The following is a 24,914-nucleotide window of genomic DNA, read 5'->3' on the forward strand; positions in this document are numbered from 1 at the left end:
AGAACCTGGCGGCCAGCAGCTGACTCGAGGCCACCAAGGTACTCAGTGTTTCAACTCTGTTCTTGTTTAAGTGTCTAAATCGACGGCTGCCCGCAAAGCCCATTTCACCTCCTGGACCTAACGAAAGACTATGACCTGAGTGGACCAATCAGAACTGAGCAAGTTTGCATCCCTCATTTGCATAGTGGACCAGGGTGGAAACCTCGGTGGGAACTTTCTCTATAAAAGACACTTCCCCCTTCTTTGTTCGCTCAGAGCACACCTTTGTTTTGAAGGAAGGCTCTATCTCCTCAGCGTGCCATCTGTTTGCTGGAATAAAATATCTTTCCTTTTTTAAAAAGAAAATCCTTTTCAGTAAGCAGATTTGTTAACAATTCCAAACTCCAGTGGTGCTGGGTGCACTGGCGCCACCTCTGATGTGGCACACACGGGCCCTGCAAACTCCCAGCCCTGGATGTTCAAGGAGAGTCTTTGCCGACAGCATGACCTTCTTACTGTCATAAATTTAGTAAGTTTGAGAAAAAATTCTGGTCTTGTAATTTTCCCAAGTGATTGCTTTATTGTTTTACAGCATGCATGTTGTGGACTGTAGAATAATACCCCTGGAGTGCCAGCTGGCCGGGGATGGGCACAAGGGCAACCTTGAGTCACAGCTCCTACAAGGTGAAACCCCTGATTGAAAATGGATTTACTCAGAGAGGCCTGGAAAGGTAACATGAGAGGGGGCCTTTGAATATTACCATATAAATGAAACCCACGTCTGAGTTGGTAAAATGTTTGAAAAATGCTTTTTTCTAAGGAATGGTTTGTAAGTTATTTTATTTATTGAATCCTCACCTGAATATTCGGAGTATCTTATTTTGGAAGATGTGTGATGTAACCAAGCACAGCACGCAGAGGGCACGTGCACGATAATTAATACCTATGGTAGACAGGGTGCAGGCAGCTTCCAACACAGAACAGGAAATGCACATTCTCATTTAATTTTAATGTAAAAAATCCTGAGAGTATCACAGAATGTATTTGTTGACATTTAAAGTGCAACAATTTACACACAAAATAAACCAGTATTTGTCCCTTCATAGGAAAATGAAAATGGCAGTGGCTCCTGCCATTTCCCCCATAAGTGAATAAAGATACAGATACATAAGCCTTTGTGGGTATCCATTTCCTCGCCTTTGCCTTGGCAGGACTCTGTCTGTGGGTGGTGACTGTGCTGGGCAGGCGACGGGAGAGTGCTGGGCCCTAACATGGCCTCAAAAAGGAAAACCAAGGCCGAGGGAGGAAGCATCTTCCACAGGCATCCACCAAAATCAGTTTCCTCCATTAACACCAGTAGTCACAATCCTTTACAAATCAATAATTAAAATGACATTGAAGATGAATACGGACAGCAATATTCTGTAGACATATTTTCAGACTCATCCTCAGTGTTGGTTCAAGGTACAGCCGCAAAGGAAGGTTCCAGTTTCAATGTGGGCCCATCTCTGCCTCCTCCTACTTTCCGGAAAGCACATCACATGCCCTTTAACCCACTTCCCCCGCCGACCCTGATGCATCCTTGGGCCAATTCCAGACAGCTTTTGTGTAAGGAGAATGTCACAAATGAGTCATTGAAGAATATGCACCACTCGGCATGTAAGGTTTCACTCTTCTGTAAGGAAAACCTGACATCATTATTTTACCTTCAGGGTTCTCAAGAAGAAAACACCCCCGTACAGGACCCACCCCTGACTCCAAATTCCCGAGGCTCCAGCGCTTTCTCCCTGGTGACCTCCCACTTCTGCGGATGCCCCCAGAGGCAGCTCTGGCCCAAAGGTGGCCCCGGGGTTCCGCCGCTGTGGCCTCTAAAGGTTCCCACCTGGAGACTAAGAGGAAAATCACTGAAGAGATGCTCATCCACACAGGAAAAGGGGTTAACAAGCAGAAGCACACAGCCTTGAGCTGGGGCTCACAGCAGCAAATATCCTTTTTTTTTTTTTAAAAAAAAAAAAAGGGAAAAAAACCCTTTTAGTTTCAAAGGTACATGTGCAGGTTGCATGTCGTAGGGGTCTGGTGTTCAGATTATTTCATCACCCTCGTGATAAGCATGGTACCTGATAGGTAGTTCTTTCATCCTCATCCTCCTCTCATCCTCCACCCTCAAGTAGGCCCGGGTCTCTGTTGTTCCTCTCTTTGTGTCCTTGAGTGCTCAATATTTAGCTCCCACTTATAACGGAGAACATGCAGTCTTTGGTTTTCTGTTCCTGAATTAGTTTGCATAGGATAATGACCTCCAGCTCCAACCATGTTGCTGCAAAGGACGTGATCTCTCTCTTTTTTGTGGCTACAGAGTATTCCCTGATGTACATGTACCACATTTTCTTTCTCCAGCCTACTATTGATGGAAATCTAGATTGATTCCATGTCTTCATTATTGTGAATAGAGCTGTGATGAACAGATGTGTGCATGTATCTTTACGGTAGTACAATTTATATTCCTTTGGGTATATAACCAATCATGGGAGAGCTGGGTCTAATGACAGTTTCCTGGTAAGTTCTTTGAGAAATCTCCAAACTGCATTCCACAGTTGTTGAACCGAATTAACTTCTCCACCAGCAGTGTATAAGTGTTCCGTTTTCTCCTCAACCTTGCCAACATCTGTTACTGTTTTACTTTTTAATCATAAGCATTCTGACTGCTGTGAGATGGTATCTCATTGTAGTTTTGGGTTGCATTCCTCTAATGACGAATGATGTGGACCATTTACTCATATGCTTGTTGGCTGTGCGTATGTCTTCTTTTGAAAAGCGTCTGTTCATGTCCTTTGCCCACATTTTAATGGGGTTGGTTGATTTTTGCATGTTAATTTGTTTAAGTTCCTTATCAATTCTAGATATTAGAACTTTGCAGATGCATAATTTGCAAATATTTTCTCCCCTCTGTACAGTGTCTGTTTACTCTGTTGACAGTTTCTTTTGCTGTGCAGAAGCTCTTTAGTTTAATTAGGGGACCCCTCATTTGTCAATTTTTGCTTTTAATGCAATTGTTCTTGGCATCTTCGTCATGAAGTCTTTGCCAGGTCTATGTCCAGGATGGTATTTCTGAGGTTTTCTTCTAGGATTTTTATAGTTTTTGGTTTTAAATTTAAGTCTTTAATTCATCTTGAATTTATTTTTGTATATGCTGAAAGGAAGAGGCCCAGTTTCAATCTTCTGCACATGGCTAGCCAATTATCCCAGCACTACTTATGGAATTATGAAAAACTATTCTAAAATTCATAGGGAACAAAAAAAGAGCCTAAATACCCAAAGCAATCCTAAGCCAGAGGAACAAAGCTGGAGGTGTCACATTACTTGACTGATTTCAAACTATTCTACAAAGCTACAGTAACCAAAACTTGATGGTACTGGTACCAAAACAGGCACATTGACCAATGGAACATAATTGAGAGTCTAGAAATAAAGCCACACGCCTACAGCCATGTGAGTTTTGACAAAGCTGACAAAGACACACTATGTACTCTCTGTCTTAATGTCTGTCTTCCTTTGCCAGCCAAGAGCATGTGAGGCAGAGACGTGGCCTCAGGAGTCTGCACCAACCATGAGCTGAGTGTCCAGGTCCTATCCAGTGACCAAAGGGACTTCGACTTGCTGTCCCCATGGGACTCATGGCCCAGGGCAGGGGATTACACACAAGGAAGAAGAGAAGGCTCAGTTCCATTTGTTCGTGATGACCTGCTTTTAATAACAAACTTAACAGACAAATGCAAACTTGATCAGGATAGAATTAAGGGCCCTGGAGGCAGATACACCTGCACCTACATGGGGGATGTCCATCCTGCTAAGCGACCAGGGGCCAGTGGCCCTGAGGTAAGCATTGCTGCTCCCTAAACACCCTAATATGGCAGGGCGCGTATGGTGAGACACCCCTGAAACCACATGAGATGGAGTGAGACAGCTCCCAGCCCAGCGTCCGCGCTCAGGACAGACTCGGCTCCCGGCCCGGCATCCACACTCGGGACAGACTCGGCTCCCGGCCCAGCGTCCACGCTCAGGACAGACACAGGCCAACTCCAGTCCAGGCCCCATGCTCGGGACAGACACAGGCCAACTCTGGCACTCCACGCCTTCCTGGTGCTCAGGCTGCCCCTGCATGAAGCACCAGGCCTGCCTGCAGCTCCTTCAGCCCTGCAGGAATCCATGACTTTGGCAGCATCTCTGGGGTTGCCCAGGGTGTCGAGCCAGCTTCTGGGAATTGGTGTGGGGATGTCAGGGCCCTGGCATCACCCTCCTGGGGGGCTGACTCATACCTGTTAGAAAAATCACAAGGAGGAAGAGAGCTCAGCCCCTCTCACCCTCATGAGGAAGGCGGGTCTCTCCCACTGAGCACTGGCCACACTGAGGCCAAGCTGGACAGGAAAATCACAGACCCCAGAGCTGCCTCACTGTGAAGCTGAGAACCAATGTGGAGCCGAGGATGTTCCCACAGAGAAAGGGAGATGGGCTGGCTGAAGACATGTGTACTGGGCAGCCTCGACCTCAGCTGGGTGATTGGGAGCTGGGCAGAACGGCAGGTCTTTGGGAGCTGGGAGCTGGGCGTAACAGCAGGTCTTTAGGAGCTTCACCTGCTCATGGGTCCCATCTCATGTTCCAACAATGAGCATCCAGCCCAGGCCCCAAAGAGGAGCCTGCTCTGCTGGCTGCACACCCCGGGAATGCCTGCTGGCATTTGCAGAATACAAGCCCTTCTTCCTTGATCTCTTGTATTTCCCTAGGAAAGAAAAGAAAAGAAAAGAGGAAAAAGGAAAGGAAAGGACAGGAAAGGAAAGGAAGAAGAGCAGGAGAGAGAGAGAGAAAGGGAGGGAGGGAGACAGAGAGAGAAGAAAGAAAAAAGAAAGAAGGAAAGAAAAGAAAGAAAGAAAAGAAAAGAGAGAGAGGAAGGAAGGAAGGCTGGCAGGCTGGCTGACGCCTGTAATCCCAGCAATTTGGGAGGCCGAGGTGGGCGGATCACCTGAGGTCAGGAGTTTGAGACCAGCCTGGCCAACATGGCGAAACCCTGTCTCTACTAAAAGTACAAAAACTAGCCAGAGTGGTGGTGGGTGCCTGTAATCCCAGCTACTCAGTAGGCTGAGGCAGGAGAATCACTTGAACCCAGGAGGGGAGGTTGCAGTGAGCCAAGATCGCGCCACTGCACTCCAGCCTGGGCGACAAGAGTGAGACTCCATCTAAAAAAAAAAAAAAAAGAAAAGAAAAAGAAAAAGAAAAGAAAAGAAACAATAAAAAGGACCTAGAACTGCAGGGGCAGGGAGATGCAAGGATCTTCCACTTCGGCCCTCTGTGGCTCCATTTTTCACTCAACCAGTGTGAGGTGGCATGTCCCAGAACTCAGTAGGACTCCATGGGCCAACACAGACATGCTCTGTTATTCCACAATAGACTCACCACGCTGCTACTGAAGGTCCCTGTGCCCCTGATTAGCCAAGGCATCGTCCGCAGCAGCGGTTTCATCATCTGTAACGTAAGCTCTGGAACCAGATTAAAGTTCTCAAACCTCGGTGTGTGTCAGCAGCACCCAGAAAGCCTGACACAGAACACCCAGAGTGAGGTGGTCCTTGGAAACTGTGAGGCTCACAAACACACCTGGGAGTCCACGGACAAGGCGGCTCTCCCTCCTTCCACTCTGTCTGCTGGGACTCCGGGAAGATCTCCATTTGTAAGGCATATGCACATTTCTTTATGCCACGAATGTCTTTGGAGTTCACAGATAATAGATTCCAAAGCTTTTCTATACACTTTCTATTTTTATTTATTTATTTTATTAATTAATTAATTTATTTATTTATTTTTGAGACAGGGTCTTGCTGTGCCTCCCAGGCTGGAGTGCAGTGGCGCAATCTTGGCTCACTACAACCTCCATCTCCCAGGCTCCAGTAATCCTCCCACCTCAGCCTCCTTAGTAGCTAGGACTACAGGTACACATCAACACGCCCAGCAAACTTTTGTATTTTTTGTAGAGAGGGGATTTCACCATGTTGCCCAGGCTGGTCTCAGACTCCTGAGCTCAAGCGATCGGCCCACTCGGTCTCCCAATGTGCTCTTCTTTTAAAAGTCTCAGGACCTGGAAACCTTGGGGCCAGCCTTACTGGAAGGCATCCGGCTTACTTGGGTACCTTGGGGTCGGTGGCGGTCAGGCACCAAGAAGAGGGCAGAGGATGGACCATCTCCCCAGCCCAGGCCGTGTGGTTTCTGCCACTAAGCCCCCCGATTACAGTAAGCAATTTTCTGAAGCTATACTTGGAAGGTTTGGCAAACAAATATTTATGTTTGAAAAAAAAAAAAAAAAACATTGCATATAGTTTGGATGTCTCCTTCAAGTCTCATGTTAAGATGTGGTCCCCAGCATTGGAGTGGGGCCTGGTGGGAGGCGTTTGGATGGTGGGGGTGGATCCCGCGAGGCTTGGTGCCGTCCTGGTGATGGTGAGTTCTCGCGAGATCTGGTTGTTTAAAGGCGTGTGGCACTTCCTCCTCCGCCCACTTGCTCCCCGCACTCGCCACGTGAGTGCCAGCTCCCGCTTCGCCTTCCACCGTGAGTAAAACTTTCCCCAGGTCTCCCTAGAAGCGGAGCAGATGTCAGCACCATGCTTCTTATACAGCCCACGGAACCACACGCCAATTAAACCTTTTTTCTTTATAAATTACCCAGTCTCAGGTATTCCTTTATGTGCAAGAATGTCCTAGTACACCACCCAAGGTATAAATAAAAATACAAGACATAGTGAGTTTTCCTCCTGGGACAGGGACAAACACATTCATAGGGGGCAGGGGCTGGTCTTGAAGCCCCTTGATGGTCTGGCCCTGGGGCTCATGGCCTCCCCAGCATTTCAATGCCAGTTCCACTGCAGAAATTCCTAGAGCTTGGTCATCTCAAGAAAGCCCTCGCAGGATTCCACTGGAAAGGCGACCGCTGATGCCATGGCCCGCAGCTGCTTTCTTCCGTAAGCCAGAAGAAACACTCTCCAACAAACGCTGACGAGGTCGGCCTATGGAGCCAGCATTTTCTCAGAACCAAGAGGCTGCTGGGGAGGGCTCCGGAGAGGTCTCCTCCCTGAGTATGCTTTGCCAGATGGCGAGGCCCTTCCCAGCGGTTGACTATTTGTGGGGAGAATGTGTTTGGCATGTCCAAGCTGCTCACATCAATATATTATTAAAGGAAAAGAGAAAACCTCCAAACATTCAACTACAGACTGCGGCTCATGGTACGAGGCTGCAACTTCTCTCCAAGTATGCTCAGGGCAGACCTCCCATTGATGAGCAAAGAGAGACGTCTTTCCTGAGTCCTCGTACCCAAGACCATCCTCCATCCTAAGGGTATCTTCAAACACCACCTCGTTGTCTCTCGCGGATCCTCCTTGGCCCCGGCCAGGAAGGCCACTGGGCAGGTCGGAGGAATCAACACAAATGGATATTGTTGCTGACGTGTTGTGAACTTCTCTCTCTCTCTCGTATCTGCAGAGAGCACGGGGCCTTCTGGGCCTCTTTGTGCCTTGTTTCATTTTTAATGACTGTCCCTGAAAAGCAAGGAGAGCAGGATGTTGTCACCTCGGCCTATTTCATCCCTGATTCTGGCAGCTGTTCTGAAGGTCCCTGGCTGTGGATCCGTGGGGACAAGGAAAGACCCCTCTCCACCTGCCCCGTCTTCTTTGCAGGACAGCAGAGCCCGACCTGTGGCTCCTTCCCTGCGGCTGTAACTGGAGAATCAAGGGAGCCTGTGCTGCAGAAGAAACATTCCCAAGGTGTAGGCCCTGCTGCGGATCCAGCATCAGACCCACGTCTGCAGGCCCATTTGCAGATCCATCCAACTGTATCCCCAGTCTCTAGACCCACTGCAGGTATGAGAATGGGGGCCCTGAGAGGTCTTCAAAGCCACCTTTCCTCTGGGGCACCAAATTGCAGCCATCCCAGACACAAGGACACAGTGTCTGCTGTCTGCCTTGCTGGCTGAGCTCCCTCGTGAGGTCTTTGGGTTCTGAATATTTCAGTTTCCCTATATGTGTATAAAGGAACGGCAGGTGTCTACAGGCATCCGGGGCTCCAGAAGCATCTTCTCATCCCTCTCGTGGAGCACTCCCTCAGTCTCCTGTGAGCGGTGAGTGTCCCATGAGGCTGGTCCCCAATTCTAAAGTGAGCTTTACTCTCTGGGAGAAAATTCCCTTTCTCATCCTTGATGAAGAAAACCAATGAAAAGTGGAAAATTCAGTTATGCAGATTCTTCTCTCTTCAAGAAGCCAAACTTTGGTTCATGTCTCCCCCATTGGGGTTGACCTGTTGTTTTGGGTGTGTAAATAAACTTTACCTAGTTGAAACTAATCCCTGACTATAAATAGAAGTTTAATTTCTTGGAAAACCTCACTTTTAAAAAAGAGCAGATGTCCAAATGTATGGATATGTATAATTTTCACTTTTCTGAATAATTTCATTGTTAATCATACAAAAAATAGTGACAACTTCGAATGCCAATGAGGACTTGGAGAAACTGGATCACTCACACATTGATGGAGAGAATGTGAAATGCTGCAATCACTCCCAAAGAGTAGGGCAGTATCTTGCAAAACTAACATGCACGTACTTCTCATACCACCCTGAAACTGCAGTCTTGGGAATTTACTCCAGAAAAATAAAACTCTATGTCCACACAAACCCTGTACAGAAATACTTATGGCAGCTTTATTCATAATGGCCAAAAGCTGGAAATGACCCATGTGACCTTCAGTGGCTGAAAGGTTAACGAGACGGTGGTGCCTCCACACCGCAGGTTACAACTGAGCAGTGAAAAGAAAAAGCTATAGGTAGGTACAGGCAGCAAATAGGAGGGACTCAAGATGATCACGCTGCGTGAAAAAAGTCAGTCTCAAAAGGTTGCATGCTGCATGATTCCATTTATCGTACATTCTTAACATGATGAAAATATAGAGATGAAGAAGAGATTAGTGGTTTCCCAGGGTTAGGAAAGCAGAAAGCCAGGGTGTGGTGGTGGCTGGAAACAGCTCCAGGCCCTTGTGGTGCCACAGCTGTGGATGTTGATAGTGGTGGTGGTGGAGATAAGAATCAGCATGCATAATAAGACTGCATAGAACTAAACACACACGTGCACATGCATACATACATGTGTGTACACGCAGATGTTCACACATGCACAAGTGCACATGCACACAAACATGCACCACATGACATATACACACGTGCACACAGACTGGAAACACACGTACATGTGCATACATACAATGGGCATACACATGTTCACACGTGTACAAGCATACACAAATACATGCATTGCATGACATGCACATATGTACACACACTGGAAACACACAGGGGTGCATACATACACATGTGCACATGGGCATGTTCATGCATGCACAGATGCACACACAAACACATGCACTGCATGACATATACACACATGCACACACACACTAGAAACACACACATACACGTGCGTGTAAAACTGGTCCAATCTGAATAGGCTCCGTGGATTGTTCTAATAGCAATTTCCTGCACCCTCACCCCAGTGGGACTGGGCTGGCCTGGGAGAAACCTAGACCTGCACGTCACAGTGAGAAGTCCTCTCCCTATGCTGCAGAGAAGAGGATCTGGTATGGATTCACTGAAGCTAAGCAATGTCCTACCATGGGGGAAGCTGGGTGGAAGGTACAGAGGGTCTAGCAACACTTGGAACTAAATAGGAATCTATCATTTCCTTGGAATAAATACTCTAATTCTCATTTTTTTTTTGAATTGGTGTCTCACTCTTTCTTGCCCAGGCTAGAGTGTCTGGCACGATCTCCGCTCACTGTAACCTCCGCCTCCCAAGTTCAAGCAATTCTCTGCCTAAGCCTCCTGAGTACCTGAGATTACAGGCACCCACCACCACACCAGGCTATTTTTGTTTTTTTATTTTTTGTAGAGACGGGGTTTCACCATCTTGGCCAGGCTGGTCTTGAACTCCTGACCTTGTGACCCACCCACCTCAGCCTCCCAAAGTTCTGGGATGACAGGTGTGAGCCACCTAACTGTTGTGTTTCTGAAAATGAAAATTAAATCAATCATAGATTAATGTAATTATGAAGCTCTGCAGGTGCCTCTACATGCACACATGAGTATGAAATATATATGCACATACTCATATAATATACACACATTTTATATAGGTGCATATGATTATGTAGTGGCATTTATTTCAACACATTTTGTGTTTAAGGGAGAATAGAGGCAGTAGAGGTTTTTGGATAAAGACAGCGCGGGTGGGCATCCCTTAGGGTTGTCTCAGGTCGTCAATTCATCTGATGCTTCATCTGTCAGAACATGAGGAATACACTGTTAGGGGTGACGAGGGAGGCTGCCGATCCCAGACCAATGCTAGCGCTGAGTGCCAGGTCCCGCAGCACTTCCCCACTCAGCTCCTTCCCCGCTGCCCCCGTTTAGTCGTGTCCTATCAAGTCTGAGATGACAGCACACACTTCCCACCTGATGGGGCATTGGGCATGCACATTTCCAGCTTGAGTTTTTCAAGTTATTTTTTGAGCCTAGGTCAAACTGGTTTTTGAGACAATAAAACAAAACTGCCTTCTTGGACAAATTTGATGTTTTGGATTCGTTTCTTCCCTACTTCCCCTGCAATTGAATATCAACTTGCTACCAAGAGCCAGTGATTTGCTAGTGTATGATGCAGAAAGTGAAGGACCAAAGGGCACCAAACTGACCCCTCCACAGAGACATGCTGCAGCCCCAGGCCCGGGGCGAGGTCGCTCCTGTACATATGGGGAGGCAACTTCATCGAGATTCCAAGGCTGGAGGAATGCTGGCTCCTCCATACCAACTGCTCGCCAGCCTGGATCCTATGGCTGTTTTCAAAACACTCAGCTGAAGGTGAAACTGAGGTCTGGGAAATAGGAGGAGAAGTCTTCTCAGGCCCCGGTGGGTGCGGAGCTCAAACCTTCTATGTTCGTGTGCAATTAACTCATCGAGCGCCCTGCACCCCAAAGGCCCCATTTGTCCCCCCTGGATTGTCTATGAAGGGGTGAAGCCGACTTCTGAAATTCTGAGCCTTCCTCTGAGAAAAGCCACTGAGCGAGCAGCCAAGGGGAGATATCCAGGAGTTAGAGGCTATGATGGCAGCAAAGGCCAGTGGTTTTTTCCTGCTGCCATCTCCTCATGCAATGATACACCCATCTCAGCAAAAAGCAGCTTCCTTCATAGCTTCAAAGAGCTAGTCACCACCATCGATTTTGTTCCTGGGAAGCTCCTAGCACCTCATTAATGCCTTTGTAACTTTTCATGTGTAATGAAGTCCTTGCTTTCTGACCTCTGAACCTATGTAATATTGCGTGGCTCTGGACCCCCCATGAAGTGAGAGTTTGCAGAGGGTCCCCCATATCAGCTCATCACAAATCCAAGCACTGATCAGGCAGCCACCATTTCTTTCTTTTCCCAGTAGAGGCAACTCTTAAGGTCCCTGGACTTTGCATCCACCGCTGCCTTCCCTGAGTCCAGGAGCCTCCTGTCCCACCTCTGTAGGTGCCGCCCTGTGATCAGCTTTTCTCTCTGGCCATGTGGTCGTCACCCATCCAGGTCCTGCCATCTCCACAGGGCCCTGATGGATCTGCCTCCTGTCCCACAGGTGGTGCGGCCCACGAATTGTCAACCTCATGAGGCAGGCAGGTCCAAAGCAGAAAACAGCCCTCCTCCCTTACTGAGAAGTCCACACAGGACATGTGGAGCAGCCGGCAGCTTCAGCCCATGCCTTTCAGGGTCATAGGGCGAAACGGGCCTGTAGTGTGGACCAGTGCTCACCCAGTGTTCCTCACTCTGCTCCTTTCAGCTGGGGAGGCCTTGGGTCCCCCTGAGATCACCTTGGCCCCAAACCTGACCCACAGACAGCAGCAGCCTTCCCAACCAACCAGGCCCCTGCAGTCGGCGAAGCCCCCAACCCAGGCTCAGCCGCAGCTCAGCCCAGGGGCCTCTGTCACCATACACCCTCACTCTGGTGGGACTGGCCAGCCTGGAAGAAACCTAGACCAGCTGGTCACTGTGAGAAATCCTCTTCCTACCTGCATGTGACTGCAGAGAGGAAAATCTGGTGTGGATGCCGAGAGCACCTCAACTTTTACATCTCTGGCCTTTTACTCTTACAAGGAGTGGGTCACACAGCCGTAACACTGTGACTTTATTTTGTCCTGATGCTCAAAAAACTCCTTTTGTCCTAAGCTGCTGACCTTCTCCATCTCCATTTACTCTCTCGGCTAACCCCAATTTAGGGCTCTTTCCCTTAACAAATGGAACAGTATCTCATCATAGAAGGTCATGTCCTGGGAACAGAGAGGCATGTAAAATAAATGAGGTAGGCCCAGGGAGGGTCTAGTGCTGGAGAGACGTGACCCACCCTCCTTCCCACATGGTTAAGGTGGCCAGTGGATTAGGACCCTCCAAACCGGGACCTGCTTCTACCTTCTCTCTGAAACACGCAGTATATCCACGCAGTCTCTTCCTGTATGTGGAAAAACAAAACACAAGAAACAGACTAAATATGTCAAAGATGTAAACGCCTGGCACATATGCTGGGATTGTGTAATTCCCTGGTAGAAACCATGAAGCTTCTACAAAACTCTATTTTTTTGTCATTACCGCACGGGAGAAAAAAACGCCATTAGAGCCCTTGAAAATAGAGCAAAGGGCCACGAGGGACAAGAGGTTAATCCAGGATTAAGGAAAATGAGCTCTGAACACAGACAGGAAAACGCTTCCCCCATAAGGCCAAGAAGGAACACAAAAGACAAATAAATTGTGGATTGGGAACAAGTGGGAGATACTGTCAGTTAAGGTGACTCATCTCATTTAAACACTCCAGCTCATCTGGAGGAGACATGCGGAGAAGAAGAAACCCACCCAGGCCAAGGACAGGACATTTGCAGAGAGCTCATCCTCAACGCAGGAGACAGAGCCCTCAATAGCATGCCAGCTCCCTGCCTGCTGTTCACCGACTGCAGGCCCACTTGTCCCTCACCTGCTGCAGGCCCACCTGTCACTCACCACCTGTCACTCACCTGCCACAGGCCCACCTGCCCTTCACCTGCCTGCAGTGCTACCTATTCCTCACCTGCCCACAGGCCCACCTGATGCTCACCTGCTACCTGTCCATCAGGCCCTGCCTGCTCCTCCACGTTGCCCAAGGAGGGCCTGGGTCAGGCCTGCTCTGCCTCTATCTGTCCTTGGCCATCACTGGACACGATGACCCAGTCAGAGGCCAAGCCCCACAATGGCCCTGCTGACCGTTGACCTGGCTGAGCCCACCCCTGCCTCCTTCCAGGAAGAGCAGCCAAGCCACAAACACCCTTGCGTGTCCCTGCTGTGCATGTCAACAGAACATATTCCACACACATTGATTTACCAGTCATCCTTACTCCCAGGGGAAGGGTGACAGCTGCCCAGAAACAGGATCCCGGGTACCAGGCGGCCCATCCCAAAGAGCAGGCTGTAGTGTAAGGCCCTCGGCCCCAGGTCAGGGAGCAGGGGCACCAGGATTGCCTTCTGAGGAGAGGGGGAGCCGAGTGTGTTCATGAGAAAAGGGAGCCATGAATTCCACTACTCATTGTCAGGCAGAACCGCCCATGGCAAGCTCTTGGCCCCTGATGTTAGACTGTGCTACAAATGCTACAGGTGCTATTCATTGCTGTGTTTACTCTACATTCTATTGTCCAATAAAATACCTTCAACTTTTATTCTATACAATGGTTAAAATCTGAACTATTAAAGCCAGATATTATTATAAAGTTATATTTTAGTTGGTTACTTAATCCAAGGAAGACTGTTTCTTCCTTCCCTTTCTATGTGAGGAAGTCACTCATATATCTGGGCAGGTCATACCGCACCACTGCCCCGTTAGCCACTGGCCCTCATCGTAGCAGAGGCAGGGCTCCATGGCTGATGCCCCTTTGTGCAAGGATGCTGAAGGAAGTCACAGAACCAGCAGCTCCACTCTCCCTCATCCACTCATCCACCCAGCCCATCCACTCAGCCACTCACCCACCCACACAGTCATCCACCCACCCACCTATCCACATGCCCACCCACTCATTCACCACCCACCCATCCTCTTCTCCACCCACCCACCTATCCACTTGTCCAACCACCCACTTATCCACCCACCCACTTATCCACTTGTCCACCCACCCACTTATCCGCTTGTCCACCCACCCACCTGCCCAACTACCTGCTCATCCACTCACCCACCCATCCACTTGCCCACCTACCTGCTCATCCACTTACCCACCCATCCACCCACTCATCCACCCACCCACCCACCCACTTCTCCATCCACCCACCCACCCATCCACTTGTCCATCCACCCACCTACCCATCCACTTGTCCACCCACCCATTCACCTACCCACCTGTCCACTCATCCACCTACCCACCCATCCACCTGTCCACTCACCCACCCATCCACCTGCCCACTCATCTACTCTCTCACTCATCCACTCACCCACCCATCCATTTGCCCATCTACCTGCTCTTCCACTCACCCACCCATCCGCTTGTCCACCCACCCACTAATCCACTCATCCACCTACCCACTCATCCAGTTACTTACCCACTCACCCACTCATCTACCCACCCACCCATCAATCGTCCACCCACCCACCCATTCACCCACCCATCCACCTGCCCACCTGTCCACTCATCCACCTACCCACCCATCCACCTGTCCACTCACCCACCCACCCATCCACCTGCCCACTCATCTACTCTCTCACTCATCCACTCACCCACTCATCCACCTGCCCACTCATCCACTCACCCACCCATCCACCTGCCCGCCCACCCACTCATTCACCACCCACCCATCCTCTTCTCCACCCATCCACTGATCCACCCATCTACCTGCCCACTTGCCCACTCATCTACTCTCTCACTCATTCATTCACCCACCCATCCACCTGTCCACCTACCCACTCATTCACCACCCACCCATCCTCTTCTCCACTCATCCACTTACCCACCCATCCACCTGTCCACCTACCCACTCATACACCCACCCACCCATCCACATGCCCACCCACTCATTCACCACCCACTCATCCTCTTCTCCACTCATCCACTTACCCACCCATCCACCTGTCCACCTACCCACTCATACACCCACCCACCCATCCACATGCCCACCCACTCATTCACCACCCACCCATCCTCTTCTCCACCCATCCACCCATCCACCTGCCCATCCATCCACCTGCTCAGCCACCCACTCATCCACTCACCCACCCATCCACCTGTCCACTCATCTACTCATCCACTCACCCACCCAATCACCTGCCTCCCTGCCCACTCGTCCATCCGCCCACCCATCCCCTGCCCATCCACCACCTACCCACCCATCTGCTCATCCACCCATCTATCCATCCACACACTCACTTATTCAGTCATCTACCCACCCTTCTATCCATCTACTTACCCACTCATCCTCCCACTCATCAATCCATTTAAACATCCACCCACACTTCCACCCACCTGTCCATCTATCCATCCATCACCCATCCCACTCATCCACACATCCACTCGTCTTCTCATTCACCTGCCATTTATCCACCCATCCATCCGCCCATCCATCCACTCACCCACACATCCACCCGTCTATTCATGAACCCACCCATCCACCCACCTACCCACCCAACCACTCACCCACCCACCCACTCACTCCGCCACCCATCTATCCATCCACCACCCATCTGTCCATTCATTCATCCATCCATTTACCACCTACTCAATCACCCACCTACGCAGAAACTTCTACCAAGCCATAGAATCTTTGGTTTACCTGTGACACACCCACACATGTCCTCTTTCCAGGGGAATAGGTAGTTAAAAAATTCTGTCTGCAATGTGAAAAGGACAGGAGGAAAGAGAGAGCTGCCCTCCCAGCTCACCCCTTGAGGAATGCGGAAGGATCAGTTCTTTCGGGAGCTGGAGGTGCCCATTCCTCTCATGCACAGGAATTAGAATCAGAATCAGGAAGGGTGTATCTATTTATAACACAAAGAAGTTAGGAGTGGTGCATTGAAGGCCACAGAGGTCTGCCTCCTGACCCTTAATGAACACTCAGAGTTCCCAGGTTTGTAATAGACCTGGCGGTCTTTGTGTCTAATTAGATGCATACAAGAATTGACATAACCTTTGACATCCACATAATGGATGCAATGATGTTCCTTGTTCTCTCCACCCATGAGGTTAAATGGAGTTTTTAAATAAATACATAAATACTAACCCGTGGTTGAGGCCCATTTTCTCCCTGGATCTCCTGAGCTGTGGCATAGATCTGGCTACTGATATTAAAGCAGGAAGCCATAACCTGAGTGTCTCGCAGCTGGTGATGGAACACCATACCAGGCTCTTCTGAGGCTCCCGCACTGAGACTGGGCCCCCAAAAGGCAGGACGCCCTAGTTGGTCTCGGACCTCAACCTAAGTTGTTACGCATTGTAACGACAGCTCCTGGTCACTTCTGGGGCTGGCGGCGGGAGCATAATTTAATTGCTTTTCCTTCCTCCCTCAGGTCTGCATATTATATTATATTGAAAAGTAATTATGCAATGAAAGTAAAATGTCAGCCGGCGCTGTCTGGGAAGCAGCGGCACAGATGTGAATTATTCTCTTCCTCGCGTCTTGCAGACATCTCTATACCTCTCTCGGTCACACACCACGGTGTGTGCTCATGGGCTGGAGTATTTATGCACACAAGATGAGATTTGCTGGTTTTTTTATTTTTTTATTTTTTTCCCTTTTCCCCTTGCAGCATCTAGATCCCAAGCTGAGTTGCCTCGTTGGCAATGATTGATTACCCAATATCTAATTAAACCTGATCCAATCACTTATTATGCAGAGTGGAACAAACAAACTGAAGGCGGCTGTCAGCGCCGTGATTGATGATGTGGCCAGCCCGGCTTTTGTGGCTCCTCATGTCCCGACGCTTGTTACAACCAGGCAAAGCCGCGCCGGACCAAGCGCCTGTCACTCCCCGCCGCCCGCCGCTCCCACCACCCTCGCCACCCTTCCCTTCCTCCAAGTGAACTTTTAGAGGAAAAGTAAACGGAGTGGGAAAGGGAAAACAGGGTTATTGAGGACCGATGAGATTCCATCTAGGTTGTTCCAATAATGAGATCAAAGTCTTCCTCCATAGAGTCCTGAAGCGTCAGGGGGTAGACGGCAGGGTCTCGAGAGAGGTGGGTGTGGAGGAGGAAGGGTGTGCGTGTGTACGACGCTGGGTGGGGGCATCTTTGGCCATGCGTGTGAGTTTGTCTGGTGTGATGCTGTGTGTGTGTGCACCATTGCACTGTGTGTGTGCACCAGAGAGCTGCCTGAGGCCCGAGCCACAGCAGTGGACGCACCTTGGGGAGAATGACGGACAGGATACTGACGCAAACCTAACAGGGCAATGATTTTTTCTCTACCGTCTGCCAGGCAGGATTCTCTTAGCAGCTCTCATTTATAAATTTTTCAGCTTTAATGTTTTAATTATTTAAAATGCAAATAGGTTCAAGGAGAAAGCAGCAGAAAATACAAATTCCCTCAACAAATTCCTTGTGCAGGGGCTACAGGGCTGCAGATGCAGGCGCTGTCCCACCACGAGGGGCTGTGTCCTGAGAGCTGGGGTGCTCCTGAGCTCGGGGGGCGGGTCCTCTCAAAAGGTGATCGGCTTCGATGGGACGAGGCAGGTCTGATGTAGACGACAGAGGACAAGGGCCCTGTAATAAACACACCTGCAGTTGGGAGACTGAGCATATGTGGAATACACGCCATGGGGAAAGCCGGCAGCATCGTGGAGCATCAGTGCTCGGCAGACCTGGCTGTGCTCCCATCCATACTCTCCACAGACCTGTGCATGGCTGACTCGCCACCCACCGCCCTGCACCCCCAGATGGCCAAACCTCCTCCGGCAGACAGAGCTTCCTCTCCTTTCTCTTTCTCTCTGAGGCAGTGATTCCACAGGGAAGGGTAACCACCCGGTCCCTCTCCCGTGACGACTCACAGACACCAGTGCCTCAGGTTTGCATCCCAGTAGATGAAAAACAACAGCACAGGCTGGACACGGTGGCTCACGCCTGTAATCCCAGCACTTTGGGAGGCTCCCAGTAGATGAAAAACAACAGCACAGGCTGGACACGGTGGCTCACGCCTGTAATCCCAGCACTTTGGGAGGCCAAGGTGGGCGGATCACCTGAGGTCAGGAGTTCGAGACCAGCCTGGCCAACATGGTGAAACCCTGTCTCTACTAAAAATACAAAATTACTGGGCATGGTGGGGCATGCCTGTAATCCCAGCTACTTGGGAGGCTGAGGCAGGAGAATCACTTGAACCTGGGAGGTGGGGGCTGCAGTGAGCCGAGATGGCGCCGTTGCACTCCAGCCTGGGGGACTGAGTAAGACTCTGTCTCAAACAACAACAACAGCAAAACCAGCAGAGCCTCAGGGACCACAGGAGGGGAGAGGCCTGAGGCCTGTCATTTCAGGAAACACCTGATCATTGGTGGTGGGGCCTTGAGCTACACATGTGAGACTGAAATGTGGACCTGAGAGGCGTGAGGGTCAGCAGTGTAGGGACTGTCACGGGGCTGGAGACTCCAACAGATGCCGGCGCAGGGGGTTGGCACCCAGTAGGGGAGCCTCCTGTTGGTGGCCCCTGCTGTTCCTGGCTCTGTGCTCATCCCACCCTCAGATGCCCCTGGAGGGGTGAAGGAGCTGGCAGGGTGCACACACTCAGCCAGGCCATGGTGGGTTCTGCTCCCATGCTGTATGCTTCCTTGGCTGTCTGGGAGACTCTGGAGAAGGAAGTGCATACGGGACTGGCCCCTGAAGAATGGGGGCTTCAACAAATAAGGACAGGTGGCTGCGGGCCTCAAGTCCTCCGTCCCTGGTGCCTCCTGACTCTGTCCCAGGGCCCTGGAAGGGCTGGGGACTCCCAGGGCACAGGCAGCATCCATGGGCAGAGGCTCTTCTGTCCCCTCTCATTAGCTTCAGGGACCATCTTCTCTTGTACACGACAGCGAGAAAATGCAAAAGCAAATTGCAGGTGTGTGCATTTCTTCTGGGGAGGCCTAGACTTGGCTCAAATTTACAAGTTTGTGAAGAGAGAGAAGAAACAAAGAGAGAAAGATGAGAGCCATGTCTTCTGTTTTCTGTGAGCTCTGTCCATTACTCTGCAGCTTAAAAGCACCCCCATTAGGGAGCTGCCCCTCCACGCCTCCCTCTGTGTTAAAGGCAGAGGTTTACCCAGGGCATTCAGCAGTCCACCCCTAGCATGGAGAGGAGCGGGCCTACAGGCGCCAGCTTCTCCACGCTGTTCCAAGAAATGGAAAAGATACGGGATTTGGAGGCTAAGACCCAGATTCACATCCTGACTTCCTGAATGTGGGAAATTCAGCAAATCTCCCGGAGTCAAAGTTCTTCATTTGTAAAATGGGCAAATTTAACCCAGCTTTGAGCAAAGAGAAAGTGATAGAAATAGGAATCCTTGTCACCTGGGAGCGTTCCTGAGGTTGGATGAAGGGGTTTACCTGTGGGAGGGTGTGATGGGAGGGAGGGCAGGGCCACTGGCCCCCTTCCCGCAGAGCCCCGGAGCCCTTCTGTCCTGGCCACGTGGCAGCACCCACCGGGGGACACACATGCGGCTGATATACATTTAACGGTCCAGTGCCTGTTATAAAAACTTCTATGCATCATTGGGGTTCCAAGTTATGCTGGATAGAAGAAAGATGCAAAATGCCAAAAACGTTCCATTTTTCTGATTTTCCCCATAGTTTAGACGTGGTTTTTGTTTATGCCAGCCCCAGTGTAAGGTTTTCTCACCTCCAGCATCTCAGATGCAAATGCCTCTTCTCCCTCCACCTTCCACCCTAAGCCTCTCTCCCTGACCCAAGACCACTTTTCCAGTTTGACTTGAAACTCCAGATGTGGGTTGGACCTAGGCTGTTTAAGTGGTATAAGCTGCCTGCTTTTCAGAATTTGCTAATGGTTGAACATAATTGATTGGCAAATTTAATTTGAATTAGAAATATACTCTGCCCTGGGCCAGGCACCGTGGCTCATGCCTGTAACCCCAGCACTTCAGGAGGCTCAGGTGGGTGGATCACGGGGTCAGGAGTTCAAGACCAACCTTACCAACATGGTGAAACCCTGTCTCTACTAAAAATACAAAAAATTATCACAGCATGGTGGCACACGCCTGTAGTCCCAGCTATTCTGGAGGCTGAGGCAGGAGAATCGCTTGAACCTGGGAGGCGGAGGTTGCGGTGAGCCGAGATTGTGCCGCTGCACTCCAGCCTGGGCTACAGCACAAGACTCCATCTCAAAAAAAGAAAAGAAAAGAAATATAGTCTGCCCTGGTCACTTGATCAACACAGCCATTTCATCAACTTTTCAATGAGGACAGTGCACATTATAAATGGCAGAAGATAACTCAGGGCTGGTGCCCCCAATGCTTCGTTCTGCATCATTATTTCCTTTCTCCTACATGCTCTGTCTGCAGGAGGCTGCGGGACAGGAGAGAGCCATGTGCCTTCGGAACCCTTAGATACAGGTCAATGGTAAAGCAGGGCGAGGACCTAGGAGAAAACTGTGGGGCTGAAGAGCCTTGGAAGAAGGCTTTAGCGGCTTTGGTGCTAAAATATTCTCTTTTAAAGAGCAGGGGAAAATTGTCTCTGTGAACTGACCCAAGCTGGTTTGCATTTGTGTGAGCGTCAGGTCCTGAAGGAAACTGGTCCTCATCATAAATCTGGTTCAATTTTCTTTAACTTTCACTGTGTGCATCCTTCCTCCTTTCTGAGCAAGGGGTTTCTTAGTCCATAATCACCACATTAAGATAGAAACACAGTGGCAAAGTGGCAACTTCAGACTCTGTGGAAATGGGCATTTTAAAAAGAAGTGATAGAAATGGGAAGCCTTGTCACCTGGGAGCGTTCCTGAGGTTGGATGAAGGGGTTTACCTGTGGGAGGGTGTGATGGGAGGGAGGGAAGGGCCACTGACCCCCTCCCTGCTGACACCCGGAGCCCCGGAGCCCCGGAGCCCCTCTGTCCTAGCCATTTAGCAGCACCCACAGAGGGACACACATGCAGCCGACATACATTTAACGGTCCTAATGGGTTTGAGCAGGAGTCAGGGTATAATGAAAGGAAGTTCATGTATTAGTGTGCCTTGTCTTTGAGTCAGAACTCTGGAAAATATGGATTTGTAGAGCAGATGGAGATCAGGTAGTTATTGGCTGTAGTAAACACAGATCATTGTTTACAGTAAACATGCTTTGTCCATCAGAGATAGACTGGATAATGAAAATGTGGCACATATACACCATGAACTACTATACAGCCATAAAAAGGAGTGAGATCCTGCCCTTTGCAGGGACGTGGACGGAGCTGGAAGCTGTTATCCTCAGCAAACTAATGCAGGAACAGAAAACCAAATTTAAGAACCACATGTTCTCACTTAAAAATGAGAGCTGAACGATAAGAACGCACGGACACATGGAGGTGGGAACAACACACATTGGGGCCTGTGGGGGCCGGCAGGGAGAGGATCAGGAAGAATAGCTAATGGATGCTGGGCTTAATACCTAGGCGATAGGATGGTCTGTGCAGAAAACCACCATGCCACACATTTACCTATGTAACAAACCTGCACATCCTGCACGCCAACCCCAGAACTTAAAATAAAAGCTGAAGGAAAAATTAAAAAGAACATGTTTCGTCCTAGTGTGCGCTGTAATCTCAGCTACTCTGGAGGCTGAGGAGGGAGGGCTATTTGAGCCCAGGAGGTCCAGTCCAGCCTGAGCAACATAGTAGGACCCCAGTCTCTCTCCCTCTCTCTCTCTCTGTCTCTCTCTCAAAGAAAAAGAAGAAGAAGGAAGAGGAAGAGGAGGAGGAGGAGGAAGAGAAGGAGTTGAAGTTTTGAAACCGGACTTGAACTCCACAGAAAGATTTTTGAGTCCAATTCACTGAATGGGCTTCAGAATCATAAAGAAACATTGACTTTTGATATCCACCCATTACTATTTTACCAGATATAGAATTAATGATGAAACATCTGCCAAGCAAGTATTTTAATCCTGTTAAGTTGGTAGAAAGATGAAAAAAAAATCTACTAGAAACCAAATCTGGTTTTTCACAGCAATGAAAATCAGTGTTTTACATAAGGGCACAGTGAGTCCTGCCCCCCGGATAAAGCCAAATTCAGCCCAGAAAGGTTATCTCAGGCGGGCACTTATGGTGCTTTTCTCTAAATTTTCACTTCAATTAATCTCTAGAAATTCAGTGTCTGATCCCCGTGACAGAAGCCTCTGGCTTCTTCAGAGTGACTGCCGAGGAAAAATTATCTGACACATATCAAACACGCAAGAAACCACACTGGACAGCATTAATCAAAACTTTCTCATTTCCCGAAGAATTAAGCATTAAATAATTAATCCCAGCACTACAGGCAGCTGTAAAAGAGGCCTCATGCCTCCCTGCTGGTAGGAATTTGTCCTTGTCTAAAAGACTAGATTGATATATTTATTATTTATCAGATTAATCATGGCCAAGAACATTATAGATTGGCAGCCCAGCCCAGCCAGGGATGGCGTCTGGCCCTTATCAGAGCAGGGAGGCTCCCACTGACACCGCATGCAGAGGGTGGAGGGAGCAGCTGCCCTCCAGCCTTTCCTGCAAAGGAAAAGGTGTTTAAAACATTATTTTAAAAAGAGAGTGAGAGAAAAAAGGAAAGTCGAAGAAGAGAGCTGATGAGGAAGATACCATTGACCTGGGGCCAGAGGAAAGGCCCAGGGGTTGCGGGAGAGCCGTGGTCCGTGGGCCAGAATTTCAAGGGACGCTATGAAGCCAAGATCATGAGCTGTGAGTCCGAGCTCCAGCGGCTCCACGTGTATGTCAATCAACGCTGCCTTCTTGACTTGGCACCCTTCACATCCCCTAACCTCGTCCTTCAGTGGCCCCGACCACCACTCCCTGCAGGCAGCTGCTGTCTCATTTTTGGCTGATCTTTTTTTTTGCAAGGCTGGGTTGCCACACAGCTGTGCTGGCTGTCCTGGGGGATGAGCGCATCTGACTGAAGACAGGAGAGAGCAGACGTCAGGGAAGAGCCCTTCTCCATGCCTGTGAATTGTGGTGGCTCTCATTTCATTGTTGAGATACTTGTTTCATCAGAACGAGGGTTTTCTAATCAAGCAAACCCAAATGTCCAGGATTTCTACTGAGATTTGAACAGCAAGAACAGTTCATGGAGGTAGAGAATAGCACCCAAGCAGAGAAGGGCGTGAAACCTTTCAATCTCATGATTGATTCACAGACATTTTAAGGAAAAAGGGGTTCGCTTGGGTAAATAAATTCGGGAAACTCTGGGTAAATTGGCTTAAATGGGCGGCCTTTCTGCAGGACTGCTCAGAGCCTTTGTAAGGCTGGATGGTTTTGTGGGACCCTGGACGGCTTTACGTAAGCAATGCTTCCCCACTGGGGCCCAAGAACACACGTTCAGACCCCGGCCTGGAGACTTCAATCCCTCAAACATGGCAGCCTCTCCAGCCTCCCCCTCCAATCCCAGCCACCTTCTGGTGCAGGGTCTGAGTGAGGCAGGTCAGAGACTGGGAAGAGGCCAGGAGGGTCTGACCACACCCTCTGTCCACTTAAGGATGCTGTCATTCTGGAAAGGCAGTTGATTCACTTGTTAGTAGTGAGGAGGCCAGTCTGGAGGGGTCGAAGGACACACACTTTGGTTGACAGAAGGCAGCTCTCCCAGCCCTTCACACAGTCCCTGGGGCAACTCCACGAGTCTGAGATGGAAAACTCTCCATTTTACTTTCCTTAGTAAAACTTACCAAGGAATGTTATTGATACGTATAAATATATTTATGTACTAAATAACTATACATGTTTATTGAAAATGATTATGTGAATAATTCATGCAGAATAAACTTTATTTTCTTAGAATAAAATCGACTGACCTTGAATTACTCAAATAGTGGCTTCAGGTTTGCTGTGTGAATGTGGATCTCACCCCCAGCCTCTTCCAGGACTCCCTCCCTTGACCACCTCCCTCCCCTGACCACTCCCCTCCCCTGACCAGCTCTCCTCCCCTCACCACCTCCCTCCCCTCACCACCTCCCTCCCCTCACCACTCCCCTGCCCTGACCACCTCTGTCTCCTGACCACCTCCCTCCCCTCACCACCTCCCTCCCTCACTACCTCCCTCCCCTGACCACTCTCCTGCAGGCACAGGTCTGTCCACCATGAGTCCGTGATAGCAGCCACAAGCCAGTTACAGCGTTGGACCCATGCCCCCCTTCTGTTCTGCTAACGGTCAACACTGGGCCAACCGTGGAAGACTCCAAGTCCCCCATTCCTGGGGTCAGAAGCATGCAGGTCTTCTTTTTGCAAACACAAAAGCTGAAACAGAGATGCCTTCTCAGGGAAGAATTCCTGCGTTTCGGAAGGGAAATTGTTCCCTGCAGCTGCACCTAGCAGGCTTAGGCTTCCAGGGTTCTCTCTGGGTTTAATAAGCATCACCTTTTTCTAAGGTGCTGTTTGGTTGCCAAATTCAGATAAAATATTTTGTTTTACAGATAGAAAATCCAAGATACTAACAGGTTTAAGTGATGTTTTCATCGCCACACCTTTTCCATACATAATTTAACTACAATTTCACCCTTTCTTTCAGTAATAACTTAATTGGTACAATATAAATGACATCAGATTAAAAAATGTATTAAGAGTCCACTCATTTCTCTCAGGAATGCGATAAATGATCATCAGTGGATTTACAGAGGGTTTGTGCAGAGTATGAATAATTTAATTTCCATTGCTCGACAAATTTGCAAATGTTTTTAAGCCGTCTAATTTTTTTCC

This window comes from Gorilla gorilla, chromosome 19 (assembly GCF_029281585.2).
Source record: "Gorilla gorilla gorilla isolate KB3781 chromosome 19, NHGRI_mGorGor1-v2.1_pri, whole genome shotgun sequence".
Lineage (NCBI taxonomy): Eukaryota > Metazoa > Chordata > Mammalia > Primates > Hominidae > Gorilla > Gorilla gorilla.